The sequence below is a fragment of the Colossoma macropomum genome, unplaced genomic scaffold, assembly GCF_904425465.1.
Source record: "Colossoma macropomum unplaced genomic scaffold, Colossoma_macropomum, whole genome shotgun sequence".
Taxonomy (NCBI): Eukaryota; Metazoa; Chordata; class Actinopteri; order Characiformes; family Serrasalmidae; genus Colossoma; species Colossoma macropomum.
This window is the reverse complement of record NW_023494786.1, coordinates 2,367,794-2,379,358: the sequence shown is the minus strand read 5'-3', so window position 1 is coordinate 2,379,358 and position 11,565 is coordinate 2,367,794.

Here is an 11,565-nt window from a genome sequence, read left to right as displayed (position 1 = left end):
TATAATGTAAAATGTGCCACAACTCAGGTACAGGCCAGATTTTTTTTCCATAATATGTTAAATTCACCAAAAAACAGTCATCATGCTTTAAAATGTGCAGTGTGTTCTCAGTAGAGGATGTGTTAACTTATTTTCACTTAGAAAACCAACAAAATGTACCAGGGGTACCCAAACTTTTGCAGACAACTCTACTTGTGAGGACCAAATGTTCTCACCAGTGTAGTAAAGCTCCAAAATGGCAAATTTGTGTGTGCTTGTTTTGTTGTTTAAATGTTTTCTGCTCTGTCTTTCGTATACAGCGAGCAGAACAGACATGATTATAGTAGTAGCACATTTTTAACTGGTACTTCTAACCAATGTGTCTCCTTAGTTTCCATTGCTTGCTGTGCACTCTCTCATGCAACCTGACTGAAAATATTTATACTACTGTTCAAAAGTTTGGAATCACCGTTCAAAAGTTTGGGATCAATGTTTTCAGAACACAAGTGTGCAGAAAGATTATAACATATGTGCATTGTGCAACCTTCAAATAATTAGTAGGCAACTAGCAAACTGTAAATAAAAAGGAATAAAATGTGTCCAGCATGATGAACAGAGCCGTAAAAGATTGTAAAATGATGTCCAGAATTCATCATATTTGAAAAGTGGAAATCGAATCTCAAAGCAAATAACTTAACAAGAAAATACTGTACATAGATAATTACAGTATATTAGTATATACTTCTCTGTTCACAGAATTCCTGAAATATGGAATAGAACATCATATAAAAGTTGTTAATATGGCACATGATACCAAACTTTTGAAGTGTAAATCTTACATTAGCATGCTTTAATATAACTTGTGACATGCACACCGTCTTGTATTTGCAAGCATTTCAGTGTCATTTCACTAACTTCAAATCTCTGAATACAATCAGAAATTTAAAAGTAAAACAGTACTAAATAAAAACTCCAAACTATGTGCAAGCTTTTATGGCCTCACACACATGCATACCTGCACATACGTACACACACTACACACACAGATAGCACAATATGGTGACAATTCAGGGAAAATTACTGAGTTAAAATGTGTTTCTATCAGATTCTAATAGTTACAGGTAGTTAAAATCAGACATATGCTGAGGAGTTATTTTATTGGTTAGAAAGAGTTTTACATAATGAAAGTTTAGTGTATTGTGTGGAAGGTCAAAAGTATTATACATTCCTTTTGCATTAGTGCTATTATTTTGTAAAGATCTGTAGCAGTAATGTGAAATTATTTGTAATTACAATGCTAAATATGCACTTGAACTGCATCAGTAATCAAATGAATCAAATAATCTATTAAATATTCAGATCTTAGGTTAGTGATTTTAAAATAGTAAGAAACTGTTATTAAAGTTACAGTAAAATACACAAAGCAGCACAAAGCATGAAAACAATGCTTAGTATTTACTTGGACATACAGTAGCTAGATTTAAAGGGTAAAATGTAAATATGTGTTAAACATGCCAAATGTTAAAGAAAAAAAACAAAATATCAAATGAAAGGAAATTGTAGAAAGCAATTCTGAAAATTACACAAAAAACTTCACATTATGTAAGTACTAAATATGAATACCATTGCTAACTACTTTCAGTTACAAATGTAATTAATACTAGGTAATATAGTAATGATCTATTTATTTATCCATTCATCCATCTACCCATCCATCCTTTTTATTTTATTTTTTGACTTGAGAAAAATGACCTGAGAGTGTAACAGTATCTATATATAATGGTATCTATAGTTTTATGTATTATGCATTGCAAAACCATTGGTTTCCATTGTGTGGAATGTAACTGTATTAAAAGTATTTTTCAAAATTTCTTCCTCTCTTTATAAACTACTGCATTCTCAACAATTCTAATGTATAATCACAAACTATCTACCTAAATGGCTACCACTATAGCTTACAGCAAGAAAAATGTTGCTGCTTGTGATCATACATTGGCTGTGGTCACCAATGTGATGGATGTAGCCCCTCTTCACTCGTGCCATTGCTAAAGCAACAGAAATCTATAGCTCAGTCTTACTCCCACATTGCCACAGGAAACTTGCTGTCATAATGACATAATGGCTTATAAACACACTTTCCAACTGTAGCACACAATATCATCATTTAAGTGTGATAAAACTGAATGATGTTTACCTCCCACATCACTACAAACATTGTGAGGTCGGGATATAGAAGACATTCAGGTGGCCCCATATTAAAAAATCATTGCTGACAGAACAAAACCTTGCATCTCCATATTTGCCATTTTTTCCCCACAAAATTCAAAAACACCAAATGCTCTTTTCATTGTGTGTAAACTGCATGGCGAGTAGACCAACAGAAGTTGTCAAAAATTGCTTGTAAAATCTTGTTACAAGAAAGATTTTGTCTTCTTCTGTAAAGCTGTCATTTTGAAGATACAAGATTTTGTTTAGACAGTGACGGAATACTCCATAATGAAGAAATAAGTCACTAGCATGTCTTGCATTAATTGCACATCTGTTGTATGCATACCCTAGAGTACCTATACATGTGGTTGATATAAAAAACTGGTTTAACAGCATAGGTCTGTTTAGAAGTGACATAATAATACTAAAAATACCAAAGAATGATATGTACATTAAATTTTTATCATATTTAGCCAAATTTATTGAGTCTAGCTATCTAAACTACACATTTCACATTCCAGATTCTGGCATGGCAATAAGTAAATTACACATAAAATAATGGTTACTGACAAATGTCTAGGGTATTGTAGGTTCAAAACCAAGTGGGTACTATGGGAAAATGACTTGATGCTCATCCCCAAATACATTTGCTTCATAATTTTATATTAATTGATATGAGGAAAAAAAGTCTTACATAAATGGCCTTACATACATGTCATGATTGTGTGTCAGTGTTCTTATTGCCTTTACAGTCCATGATGAGAAATGCAGCAAGTGAACTTCTGGGAGTACAATAGTGGGGTAAAAAAATTGGAGACTACACATACCCTTTTTGTTTATCTATTTCTTTATTTTTAACATGCCACCAAATCATGCAGGTTGAGATTTAGTTTACCATGCAGTGTCCAAAATTGTTGGCATAAGTGTAACTGTTGGATGCATATGTGCCACATACGCTCAATACAAGTGATAAGATGTCATTTGTGGTGTGTGTTTATTCCTAGTGTAGTTCACAGTATGCACAGTTTTATGATGGGCTTTGATACACTCCCTTAAATGAGAATGGAAAAATCACATTGCAGCATGATGGCTTTACTGTAATATACCTGATGTTTGAATGGCTGCACTTCAGAGAGAATGCTACGGCTCTGTGTCCTTAATTACATCCATGTTCTCATCCCTCATGAGAAAAATACTATTATTACTTTAAAATATAGATAGTACACATGATACATAGCTGTGTTATGAGAATATCTTAAAATTACTTTAAAGACTGCATGGTTGGTTTTATATTGCACATCTTTGTATTGTTCACTTCTTACTTTTTCCAGTGGTAATATGAATGTGTTATTATACATGCTGTATGAATATGGTAGAAGATTATATGTTTAAATATGTATTGCATAGCTCTGAATGAGAAGTTCTGTCAGATGGACAACAGATTTGAAAGAAGTATACTCAGGCATGAGATATTTGATTAATGTTGGTAACACGTTGTAAAGAGATGTTTTTGCACTGGTGGAATATAAATACAGACAATATTGAAATGAAGTATAATTTAAAATATAATCATTGTGCTGTCTTGATTTGATACAAATACATGCTCTTCTAAATTTGATACTCATATTATGTTACCCTTAAATATCACCCCTCACAAACAACAGCTTCTACAACAACAACAACAACAACAACAACAACAATAATAATAATAATAATAATAATAATAATAATAATAAATATTATTATTGTTGTTGTTGTTGTTTTCTTATTGTTGTTATTATTATTATTATTATTGTTGTTGTTGTTGTTGTTATTAGTATTATTATTATTATCTGAAGTTATCTGCACCCTACAGAACTGTTTTTCTACTCAACAGCAGGTGCAAAAATTAAGTATTGGTGCAATACATGCTTTTGCACCCCCCCACCCCAGAACCGGGGCTGGAGTAACTTTACTGTCGTGTCTTAAGGCACACTTAGAACATTTATTAAGATCTTCATTAAAAACTTCTATATATTAAAGTCATATTTCTGTGTTTGCAAATATAGCACAAGTATCAAATGGGAAAAAGTTTCTTATTTGAATGTCCTTAAAAAAGGAAAGGATATTGGGGCTGATGTAGTGAATAATAATGCCGATCTGGGGCAGGTGCTGTATCTGGGGCAGGTGTTGTTAAATAGGCCGTACAGTGAGGAACTGGCAGAGGGGTCAAAGGGGCGAAGCTACTGCAGTGCTAGAGAAAGCAGAAGCAAATGTGACTCATCCATACAACTGACATTAACAGCCTGCAAATTTATGAAGCAGCCTCTGAGGACAAAGTAATAAGTCGCTTGAACTTGAATGAGAACAGGACTGCTGATCAAGCCCAAAGTCGGCTTTCAAGCACCTTAGCTTGTAGACATGACTTGCATCAAGCAGATCGCTTGAATGTATTGTAAGTGTAGTCACTGTATAATTGCGTAAGGGATTTTTAAGCAAAATATGGGATTACAAGTTTGCATTTCGGCCTGTATTAAGTCCTAGTGTGCAAAGTGGCCATTTTTGTTCACTTTTGGATGAATTTATATATTTATAATATACATATAAATAACGGGAGCCAGCCAAGTATGAATGTGTATGTTACTCACCAGTCTAAAGAGCAAATAAAGTCTTGGAAAAAAAGTGAAAATCCATGGGAGTGACTCTCCCTGATAAACGGCAATGCCAAAACTCATTTAGAGAATTTTTGTCCATGTTATAATAAAAGTTTTAAATGAAAAGTGCCATGGATTTCCATTTTCGTGTGAATTTTCATCTTCAATATTAAATGTTTACTTCCCTTCCAGCATCACGCTCTGTGTTTGTATTCTTTTGAACATAGCAAATATAGAATTTTTGATGTTTTGCCTAGTACCCTAGTCATCAGCTAAAACACTTAAAAAAATTATCTATGTTGAACAATAAATTGTTAAATATTTTTTATGTATTACTGTTATGAGAAACAAAAATCAGAAAAATTCAGTGTTTCTGTCGCTTCCCTCGGCTCTCATCAGTGCTTGGGGCTTGGGCACTGGCCTCCTGCTGTGTCTTACTGCTATCATCGTAGCCTGGCTTATCCTCTCATTAGCATATTTTATTATATAGGACCATGGTTCAAGCTCATTTGTGACATACAAAAATGAGCTGCTACATAGTGGCCCACAAATTGCTTTTTTTGGATGCATTGAGAAAGCATCTGTTTTCAGTGGAAAAATGTGAACTCTATAGTACTATAGTAATACTTTTGATACAAATATCAGTCTACGTAACCTCAATAATACAATAAAGAGAGGTTAATCATTAAAAAAGAATACATTTATGAGTGCAGGGGATCTTAAGTAAGTGCAATAGGAAAATTACTTGGTACTGGTCATTTAAAAACTCATATTAAGTAACAAAATTTACTTTTTTTATTTGAACAGACGAAGTTGTGCAAATGGCTAATCAGCTTCACTTCAGTGCATTGCTGTAATTGCATTATTGTAATTGTAGTTTCTGCAGTACACCAGAGACATTATAAAGGAGAAGACAGGTCACAGGCTGGAAAATGAATGGGAAAGCTCAAAATGCTCAACATGGCATCTGTTTACAAAGAAAGTCCTGCTATTCAATAAAAAGAGCCAATCAAATTGTTGGTTAAGCCTACAATCTCCTCTTCGTGGTGGAGAAATGTGCATGCACAGTAACCAGAACAAGCTGAAAGTTGTGTTTTGTTTGAGCCAATAAAATAAAATAAACAAATAATAAACTGTTTCTGTTGTTTTTGTCAGAATTTACCAAGAATTTCAACTTGCTTTTAAAACGAAACGTTAATGTGGCTTTAATCTAGGGTTTATAGGTCTCTCCCCTTTCAAAGAGGTAAAAGTCTAGTCTTATATGAGTGAAAATAACTGCCTGAGGGTGTTGCCAAGATGGCCATCAAGTGGACTTTTCTATATGGACTTTGATAACATCTAGGTATACTCTTTTAGTTTTTATTACCTTTGTTGCTTAAAAAAAGGCTACTAAAAATCATTAAAAAAATAACAATAAAAAATCAGCCAACTGCCAGTTTGGCTATAAAGAAGTTCAAATCGGCCATAAACATTAATGACTGACGCATCCTCAGTAACAACAGGGCTTGTTGCAGATGGAGGGGCTGCAGTTACGCCTTAATCTAAGACTGTGTACTATCAGACAAGATTGTATGTGAACCCAAACCCAAACTGCTCTGCTCTCTTGACTTTTTGCTGGAGGAATTGCTTTGGCCCTGATTTGCAGTTTAGCTCCATGTGCTCTGTTCTATAAGGTGCCACTGCCACCATGCTAACTCAGCAGAAGACACAGTGTGCAGTGCACAGTCTGCAAGATCCTTCTGGCAAAAATGCACTGCCACAAGCTGCAGCTGCTGGGTAGATATGCTTTAATCTACATGATCAATGTTCTCACATATCCATATACCACAAGTCAGCAAAATTCCTCACTTGTGTAGAGATTTTAGAACGCACAGAATAGACCTCTAATTTTTCTCCAAAGTCTCTACCTTCATCTGGATGCTGTCCTTTAGCTCAGTGAGACTTGGAGACTGTGAGTGAGCCAGTTTACGCAACAATTTATTTGGAACAATTCATTAGTGTTTCCAGCTGACTATGTGGCATTAGTGTTGGACGAGGAGCAACTGATGGTTCCACTAATTTGGATCACTTTCTGGTCATAATTTCCAGGGATATCTTCTGATAGATCTGAGTAGGCATCTCATTACAATGATCCAATCCCAGGTTATATTCAGTGTATTTATATTATAGTCTTTCTTTTACTGAGACACTAGCAATAAAAAGGCATTGAATTTGCATTGACGTCCGCATGTAGAATATATATTATGTCAACATAATTCTGTATTCAGAATTTTACTTTACTTTTTACTTTTTTATTGCTAGAAATTACTTACAGCAATAATTGTGTTTATGTAATGTATTTCATTAATGTATAAGTTATGTACGTGTTTGAATTCAGTAAACTTAATGCATTACCTTTTTTTACTGATACAACATTACTTTAGAGGAACGTCTTAACATCTAGCAGAATAACTGTGCATTGCTTAGAATGTGTCTGTCATAATATTTTAGGATGTTTTAGGCAATATTTTAAGAACAAGAGTAGCCAATTGCAGCTTTTCTGCAGAAATCTACACTGCAACTGCGTAAGACAAAAATAATATTTACTATAAAGTTCAATTCACCAACAGTGAAATCTGAATGAAAATTTCAAACAACTGAATGGATCTCAGATAGACTTATTTAACGTTCAGTGATCTTGGAGGTTGTTCATCACTTATACTCCTACCTATGTTTTTATTTCTCCTCTCTTCTAAAAAAAAAAAAAACACTTTCAGGGTTTATGTGTGCCGTGTAGAAGATAAAAAAATTATGAATTTTCCTTTTATCTTGCCAGGTAATTTATTAAAACAATGGAACATAGAAAATTACTGTTCAAAATCTGTTAACAGGTTTAAACAGACATTTTTTGCTGCGCTCTATTACTCCTCAAATCCCTGCACCAATATAAATACTCCATTAATATACAAATAAACATGAGCACACACACACATACGGATATATATGTATATGTATATATATATATATATATATATATATATATAAAAATATATATATATATATATCATTAAGAGAAAATGTTTACTTACTTTTTCTGAGTCCAGCAGATTTGTTGGTTTCTCTGGCAATAGTACTAGATGGAATTTGTTTAAAATTAATGATTTCCTTAAAACGCACAGCTCTAAAACTTCATGCGACTGTACTCTGTCTAGCTTTGCTTCTCTCTGAGGCCTCAGTATATATGCTTCTTTCATTCAGTGTTTAGCCTAGCGAAGAGGGAAGGAGGGACGGAGGGAGGGAGAGAGATTGTTAAGAATGCAGCATTGCACGCAGATGGGAGGGTTGAGAGACAGAAGAGAGGCAAAGTAAGAGATTCTCAGAGCAGTGTTAAGTACTTGGCGCAGGTGTGTCTAACAAGAAAACCCCATTCCTCTTGCTTTCGCTCTCTCTCTCTCTCTCTCTCTCTCTTTCTCTCTCTCTCTCTCTCTCTCTCTCTCTAGCTCTCTCTCTGTCTATTCTGTCTTTTTCTCTCTATCTACCCCTACCTTAATCCTACCTCTGTCCCAGACCATTTTCCACTCCTCCCCTCTCTTTTTTTTGCTTCATCATGCTCCCTGTGGCACCCCAGCACAACCCAGCTCTTCCATCCTCTCCTTTGCCTTTACCTATACCTTTACTTTTTGTCTTCCGTCATATTCTGATCTGTGTGCCGATGGCTGTCCTTTTCTCCATAGAAAGACAGTAATCCATGTTTGTAAAATCTATGAATTCCATCCATACAAGCTGAAGTGTTTCTTGAATTCAAAGTCTTGTTTTTTCCTTCTTTTTGTTCTTGGAAAAGCCCGTAAAGTATTCAGTGTTCGCAAGTCCCTTTGCTTGGGCTCTTTCCTCAACTCACTCCGCAAACTCTTTCACTCACAGCTGCCTAGTTGTTTCTCCACCTCCTTCTGTGGTTCTCACTTAGTCTGTTCTGTCCATCTCTCCTCCCTCTAATCCACCTCTCCCTTTCTTTCACCTTCTCACTCCCCCTCTTCTCTCTCTCTCACCCCTTCACATTCTTTCTCCTTCTTGCTTTCTCTCCCTGTCTGTCTCCCCAGCTATTCCATACCCTTCATCTGTGGAAGTCTTTATATGGCAGATTACTTTACAAATGTTCCTGTGCTACTCAAGCTGCCTCTTCTCTCTCTCCCTGTCTCTCTCTCTCTCTCTCTCTCTCTCTCTCTCTCTCTCTCTCTCTCTCTCTCTCTCTTTAGTTGCTGTGATATGATATACCAAGGTCATAATGCCACAGGCTGGAGATGTGTGTGCATGTACATGTACTTTATGGCATGCTTTCATTCTGAATTGACAACAGATTTTTTTAAATGAAACCACATTTTCACAATCTGGATGTGTGTTTGTCTATGACAAGTTTCCCCCAATAGTATGCACTACATACACCAAAAAGTAGCTTGCTAAGTTTTGTTCATAGTGGTCCATCACCACATATGCATGTACCTGACAGAACTGGGCTATAGACATGGAACACAGCAAGCTCCTATACATACACATCATAATAGCAAAAAAATGATCATGCCCATTATGTTTCTCCATATTAACCACCCTCTCTCCTCCGTATCACTGCCATGTGCAGTCTAAGTTATGCTGCGCTGTCATCTCTGCATCGTTGCACACTCAGCATAGCTGAATGGAGTCTCTGGAGGGTTTTAGCTCATGTATAGCAGCTGCAGTCTAACCTTAATGAGTCCTGTGTTCAGGGACTGCACTGCACTTCAGTCCACCCCACAGCTGTTCTGTGATCTGAGTGTAAGGGTCTCTGGACCACTGCCATCGATTAAATAAATAAATAAATAAATAAATAAGTAGATCCCTCTGACCTTGAAGCGCATAATAATAGTTCATCCAGACCAAATCCAAAAAGGACTGACTAGCCCTAGTACAGTGCAGAAGTCAGAGACCTCTAATAATATATTTAATTTCCAGTAAAATGGCCATTAAATATGTGGGGTTTTTTTTTTTGTTTCAGGAAAATAGAGCAGAACACATAGTTTTAACAGAAAATTACACCACAGTCTCGACAAAAAATTCACATTTTTCAGAATATAGTATTTTGTGTGATTTTGTGTGACATTCAGCAATGTTGCGGTCTGGGCTTTAGGATGTCCAGTCCATTGTTCTGAGAACACCAGCAGCTTCTTTTTTGATTTGCAAGGTTTCTTCAAGCCCACAGTGCTATAGTACATATATAGTACACATACTCTAGCCAGTGTATTCATAGTACAAACATTTTTACTGATAATTTGGTAATAAAGATTACTGTCTGATAAGACTAATAAAATAATTAATTATTTTTAGAATTTGTCCATTATGTTATTTCAGGGTTTTTGTGAGAGTTGCAGAAGGCTTCCAGGCCAATTAGAGCTCTACATTAGTTCTTTGATACAATATGTTGGTATGACCTTAACTGTAATGCTTCCCTTTGAAAAAGCATGTCAGTTGTATCATGGGGGGTTTACATGCATTCCATCAAGATCACCTTGCATTGCAGCAGCCAGATGGTGCCCCCAGAGGTCTGGCAGAGCCTTCCTTCAGCCCTGGGAAAGGAGAACATGACACCTCCACCTGCTTTCTGCATAGCTCTTAATCATCCCGGTCGAGAGTGAAAGAACAGTGTGTCTGTGGAATAGAACACAGCTGCTTAGGACACTGAGCAGCAGGTACTATCCTGACAAAAATATTTGCATTAAGCCTCATATATGCATTTGATCAGAATGAGCATCACTTTATTTCATCAAGTTTGTCAAAAGAAAAAAGAGAAAAGTGTTCACACATACTGAAAAGACCAGACAAGCACACAGATTATTAATAGGTATTTTACTAAGGCATAAATAAAATAAATATATATCAAATAAAAATAAAGAATAATAAAGATCCAGTGTGCAAGGAGCTAAATGTTGTTTAGACAAATCCAGATGTGAATATCTATATATATGCAGGTCTGAGGAGCCATTACACATTATTATATACAGAATATTACAGAATTACATAAACTTGTCTAAAAGTGTAACAAAAAATTAAACGAAAAAGCTGTTGTCTGGTTGTGCTGGTTTTGATGGCCCTGAATCTTCTACCAGAAAGGAGTGGCCAGGAGAAGTGATGTCCAGGATCATAGGGGTCCACTGTAATTTTGCCAGCAAGCCTCACTGGGACTATAGCAGAGAAAGTCTGCATTCAAATCTGCAGTAGAATTCATTCAGGTTGTTTGTGAGTTGACGGTCATTCAGGAGAACAGGAGTTTTTTCTCACCTTGTAGTTGGTGAAGTATTTTCCAAACTGAAGTTAGATCGTTACCAGCAATAGCTAGCACATCGATCTGATATGATGTTCTGCATCAGGAGAAGGAGTGGGCAAAGACAAATACTAAATCAGCGTTTAGTCACAGCTTGCTTGAGACATCCATACATTAAATCATTGTAAGGACGTAATTTATTTATGCCCACATCTCCATTCAATCAAATAGAGTACTGTGTCAGCCTCCTTACAGGAACATCAAATGCAATTGCTTATAGAGTCAACATAAAGTCAGTGTGTGAACATCCCTTATTCTAATTATTTTTTTGATTGTTCAAACAAACTGTACTTGAATGACTCTCTAATAGCTCTGCAAAAAATAACACGTTGGTCATCCCAACGTCGCAGATTAAGTACAGAGGCAGACAGTTAAATGACAGAAAATTCAATACTAAAGAAATCTATAATAATGTTT